Source organism: Hakea prostrata, chromosome 1, assembly GCF_041222555.1.
Source record: "Hakea prostrata isolate BN-2017 chromosome 1, UWA_Hpros_2, whole genome shotgun sequence".
NCBI classification, from domain to species: domain Eukaryota; kingdom Viridiplantae; phylum Streptophyta; class Magnoliopsida; order Proteales; family Proteaceae; genus Hakea; species Hakea prostrata.
The window spans coordinates 30,021,197-30,027,196 of record NC_142600.1 but is presented as its reverse complement, the minus strand read 5'-3'; the positions used below and the strand labels follow the sequence as shown (position 1 = coordinate 30,027,196).

The 6,000-nt window shown below is 41.5% G+C and overlaps 1 pseudogene across 1 annotated transcript; it reads right to left on the bottom strand.

Annotated features, from left to right (window-relative positions):
• Window positions 1–386: 386 nt before the first annotated feature.
• Window positions 387–3,627, bottom strand: LOC149028690 (uncharacterized; annotated as a pseudogene). Its single transcript, XR_016170414.1, has 3 exons — window positions 3,230–3,627; window positions 2,859–2,934; window positions 387–2,695 (listed from the first exon to the last, which is right to left on the bottom strand). The product of XR_016170414.1 is annotated as an uncharacterized LOC149028690 (transcript).
• Between the last annotated feature and the right edge of the window lie 2,373 nt (window positions 3,628–6,000).

Genomic DNA, 6,000 nt, shown 5'->3' with positions numbered 1-6,000 from the left:
GAAACCTTGTCTAGTTGTGGTAGATATGTAACACACCATGAGCACAGGTTCATTAGAGCATATGACAATTGGGCTTGACAAATAGACAAAGACAACGTGAAATTTTCAAAGTGACATCAACATCAACAACGATCTTCTTCAGGATGCTTGCAAAATTCAAGCCAAGGTAACATATATTTATTCGAGTTGAATAGTATTTGTTGCGTCGCAGATGGTTAAAAGAGAGGCGGAGGCGGACGATCGAGATCGGCAGCACAGTGCAGCATGCACCGAAGTCAAACCCGATTTATTTATTGTGTATATGTAAGCAATCCTGCTGCTAAAACATGGTAAATAGATTCAGTTGCATTGTACTTGGATCCCTCTTTATTTATATTCTCCGAGAAGCTTGGTTGGTTATGAAGAAGCTGTTGTAGTCATTCACCTTGTCTTCACCTCACAAACAAAGCTCAAGTTCAAATCAGAGTCAAAAACATCAACAACATGGGGCTTTTTTCTGATCCTGACGGGGAGGATCTCTCATAAAGTATAGAAAAGAGATGAAAATTGATAAGAATTATATATTGAAACAGCTAGCACTGTGAACTTAAGGAGTAAAGAAAATGGAGAAAACAACATTGGGTGTCATTATCTTTCTTATTTCTTAGCCATCAAAGGAGAAAGGACACCACCACCATCACCACCATCACCACCTTATAAGCCTTATAAGTTATAAACACATATTAACATTACAACACCTCTTACTTAGACCACTTTTGATCTGCTGCTGATTTCAAAGATTCATATTATATCTCTTGTCTTATAGAGAGTCGAGTCATATAAGAAAGAAGAGCAGCTCTCATGTCATCAAACCCCCCGGCTCCTTCTTCCTTTCTTCCTTCTATCTATAGTTGTCTATGTAATAATATAATTAAAGATAAATTAAAACCCTAACTTCCCTCCCACAAAAGAAAGAAAGAAAGAAAAATAATAAGAAAATTTCATGTCTCCATCTGTAAATTTCGCATCAGACTTTTTTCTGGTCCCATCACCATCACCATCGCTGAACTGAACTGAAGTGAAGTACTGAACTGTGCTGGAGATTGGAGAAGAACAAGAAGAAACAGGATACCTTGCTTGCCAACAGGCATGGATAACCAGAGGGAAATGGAGAAGAAATTCACATCACATTGCAGCTGCCGGTGTTTTCATCACTGAAGAAGTGGGTGTAGGGATCTGTCGGCGGTGGTGGAGGCAGATAGGTAACCGCCGGCGGTGGCCGAGCATACATCATGGGGTGGAACCTTTCGTTTCCGTTGGCTGCTGCTGCTCGTTGCTGGGCCATCATCATGGCCAAGTACTGTTGTTGTTGTTGTTGCTGCTGCTGCTGCTGCAGTAGCTGCTGTTGTTGCTGTTGATATTGGTGGGCCATCATCTCCGGGGGCGGCGCCGCTCCAGGAAAGTAGCCGGGACCGCCGGCGTGCATCCCGGCCGCCGCCGCCGGAAGACCTTCCACGGCAGGAATGTTGCCCATGTGAGCCATGGGAATATTACCCATCTGACCCACATTACCAGGCATACCACGCGTGACATCGATATTATGAAACCCTGGGTGGGGCTGCTGCTGCTGGTGTTGCTGCTGCTGCTGTCTCATGTTGTTCATCATCATCATGTTCATTGCTTGATTACCTCCTCCTCCTCCACCACCGCCACCAGCACCGCCACCCACGGCGCCACCGACAACACCATCATTCTTTCCTCCTCCTTTTTTGGCACCACCGGGATTGTTCCCTCCACCTCCATTCCCGTTATTACCACCCTTTTGGTTATTTCCCCCACCGCCATTTTTGCCGGCACCACCACCTTGATTTTGATTGCCTCCATTGTTTCCACCACCACCACCCTTCTGGTTATTTCCCCCGCCACCATTTTTTCCCGGACCACCACCTTGATTTTGGTTGCCTCCATTGTTTCCACCACCGCCACCGCCTTTCTTCCCGTTATTACCACCACCACCACCACCAGCAGCAGCAGCAGCAGCGCCACCGTTCCCAGCTTTAATTTGGGGATTCTGACCATTCATCATCACATTAGCACCATTCCCCCCACTACCCATCATGTGTGGTGGTTTCATCTTGTTCTGGGGTGGTTGTTCAAAGTCATCATCGAATTCATCGTCATCATAATCATCGTCATCATCAAAATCATCGTAGCTATCTCCATCACTAAAATCATCCTCATCAGGCAAATCGAACTTGACAGATCTCTGGTCCTTCATGGGCATGGGCATGGGCATGGGCATCTTTAGGTCCTTAAATTGGGGGGGAAGCATATTCATATCTTTTAACCCTTTCAACTGCTGTTGAAGCTGCTGCTGTTTCTGTAGCTGCTGAAGTAGCTGTTGTTGTTGTTGTTGTTGTTGTCTGATGAAGCTGCTGCTGCTGCTGCTGCTGCTGTTGTGGCTGACCACCTTTCTGTTGGTTTTGTCCACCCTTCTGAGGCTGCTTGTTGTCTTTGCCCCCTTTGCCATTGTCGATTTGCATGTTCTTGAACTGGTCCTGGATCTGGGGCTGGTTCTTGTTGTTCCCCTTTTGAGCACCCCACAGCTCTGCATGTTTCCCAGCTTTCCCAAGTTTCTTTATGAGTGTCGCTGGGTCAACATTTCCTGAAACTGTTACCTTCCCCTGTTCCGAATCTATAGTGGTGGTATAGACCCCTGACAAGTAGAAAAAGAAGAACACCAGCACCCATCATAAGAAAAATGGAAAATTTGCTGATGGTACCTTCAAGGAATCCAAATAAACACTCAAAAGAGGATATTATTAAAGAAAGGATCAAGGAAGAATAATGAGGGGTGTCGAAATTTTAGAAAAAAACACCTTCGATTTTCTGCAGCAGTTTCTTCACCTTCTGCTTGCATCCAACACAGCAAATGTTCACTCTGAGCACACAAGTCTGCAAGGACAGATAACCATCAAGACAACAAAGAAACCAAAAATGATTATTCAGGCAGGGGAAAAAGGAAAAACGAAGAAAATTTTCAAAGCATTGTGTCTGCAAAAACAGACATTTATCAAGAAGAACACAGATTCAACAGAAACTACTATTCAGGAGAAGAAAGAAAACTTGCAAAGAATTGAGCCGTGGGAGGAATAAGATAAATACAAGGAAAAGGAACACTTAGGTCTAGAGAACAAGCAAACTACCCATAACAGAAAAAACAAACAAAACAGAGTTACTAGAACGTTACCTGGATCTTCATAAACTCTTCTTTACTCATCTTTTTCACTCAAACAGAAAAAACCAGATAGAATGTGACAAGGGTAAAGGGAGGAAAAGGAGGAGATCTGAGTATTAGAAGCGGCCGTGACAGAGCTGATAAATTGCAGAAAACCCACAAGAGCCCTTCTCTGTTTTCCAAAATGGTGGGTTCATCCAACCCAACACAGGCAGACACGAAAGAAATGGTCCCTGAGTAGCACGGAGGAGGGGCGACAGGGTCCAGATTACAAAGGGAGAGAGAGAGAAAGCGAGAGTTCAGAGGAGGTGGGTCGACATTAAAATGCTCTTCACCATTTCCTCTGTTTCAGGGCTGCATTTGTTCTGTGAGAGAAAGAGAGAAAGAGAGAAAGAGAGAGAGAGAGAGAAAGAGAGACAGCTCTTGCTTCTCTACTCGCTTATGCCCTTTATTTATGGATTACTTTATCCTATTTTCTCCTTGGAAAATTTTGTTTTTACTTAAAAAAATAAGTTTTATTTATTCATTATTTTTTGTGAAAAACGGAAAGGAGAATTAGCCAGAAGGTTAGATGAGCTTGGCTGGACTCTGGAGACGAGCTCGGCTTCAATTATTATAAGAAAAAAGATAATCTGAACAGAGCAAGTGGAGAGAGGTTAATTTTTAGTATTAATTAATTAACCATAAATAACGTGTCAGACAAAATCACCAAAAATGAAATCGTCTCATAAATATGTTATGAATGCACCCGTGACCCGACCCGCACCGGGTATCTATTTATACCTACGGTGATTGGCCGCATGGCTCATGCAATTGCGGTGGGACCAGTAAACGGATGCATGAGGTACCAATAAGGGTAGGATTTCATATCTTCTATATCTCGATCGAGAGAAATTACATTTCCGCAAGTTTAATGCATCCACGAAATGATATGACACTGGTTGAAGACACGTATCCATATTGCATACAATCGATACGTGCACGTTTCTATTGAATTGTAATGACATACATGGACCAATACGATACGATATGATACTTGATACGATGATACGTTTCTTAGAATCACCTGACTGATGTGGTATTCGATACCAATATTTTGACACTTGTGTTTCCAGTGTGTTTTCTAGCTTTTATCTAGTGGTGGTAGGATTGTAGATTTCATGTTTCACACGAAGTCAGTCGGGTAAACGTTTGCATATTTCACATAGAGGTTTGATTTGTTGATCTTACAGGGAAGTGGGGTCATCATCACTTCACTCTATATGGAAAGAGATTTTCTGGAGTCCGAATCCTCTACCTCAAATGGGTAGAGGATTTTATTCCCCTTATACTCCTCCATCAAACATAAATGTAGGAAGGAGTCCAATACTCAGGGGTGGATGGATTCCTTCTTAAATGTGTACGTCGTGAGAAGAGTATGACGTGAGCACAATTCTCTACCACTCGAGAGATGGGAGATAGAAGATCACAACTTAAATTTTAGCATTATGCTTGTCTTTTTTGCTCCAACTATTCTTACAAATCCATACTAAACCCAAAACAACAAGGGGTTAAATGTGTCCTTCTTCGGCCTGATCATTATTCAGGATTAATGAGAACTATTACCTTCCAATAAAAGCAGCAGCAAGTATTTCTAATTACCCCTATATGATGGGTACCCAAGGGAAGAGAAGTCAAAGGTAAACCCCCACACATCTCTTGCCAATTTGACTTTACATCCTTAAATAAGGTTATCTTGATCGAATAGTCAAAACTAATTATGTACATCAATTTCGCAAGGTTTGATGTATCGGCAAAATGTCACGTGTTGCTAGCTGTCGACATGTTGGCGACTTTTGGCTGGGTGTCGATGAAAATCCAATCCTTGGTTTTGAGGGGTATTTATGGTCGTTTTGGCTTAAATTTTGTTTAGTAACCTAATTTGAGGTCAATAAAAACACCGAGAGCATTATTTTGGCTTAAAACATCACTTAAATCTAAAATTCCTAATTGACACATGCCTGGCTATATTCGGACAAAACTACAAGTCTGGAAAACTCATATAAACTAATGTAAAGAGCACAAGTAAACAACTAGTGAAAAAGGAGAAGTATTGAAGTCTACAATTCATTATACAATTATGCTGAGTATGACTCATGCTTCGCATTTTGTTGCCGACAGACACAGGGTCCTACTTTGGCGAGGTGTAGGGGCAACACCCCCGGAGCTTGTAGAGGTTACACGTCACTTTGGCAAAATCAAATGAAAAATTGGTCAAAAACCAAATGAAATTATGCTTAATATAGTGAATTTGGCGATATATCGCCGAAAAATCAAGTTTTCACGATATATCGCTGATTTTTCGACGATATATGGATGATTTTTGGAAAAGTCGATGTCACTTATCATTTCGTGTTGCCTATCATCGAGACGGCGATATATCACTGACACTTTGTACTTTACATTTTCTACTAAATTACCAAGATGACACAAACCTCTTGCTCACCATTAATCATCCATTAGCTGCATCTCAGCCAATAATTTGTTGTTATTTAAGAAAGGATTTCTCTTAAACACTAATCAATTTATGCAAGATGCACGCATTTAGTTAAAACAAAATAATCTGAGCTTTAGTTAATTAATTCGGCTGGATTCATTTCTGAGCTGTTTTGGGCCTACCAAAAATTAATCAATCAAGGTAGTTTACACTTTAATTCTGCTGGATCAAGTTCTTGAGTTACATTTTAAGAGGGTTAATTTTTCAATTAATGAGACCATTTATAGATTAAGCACACAATCTGTTT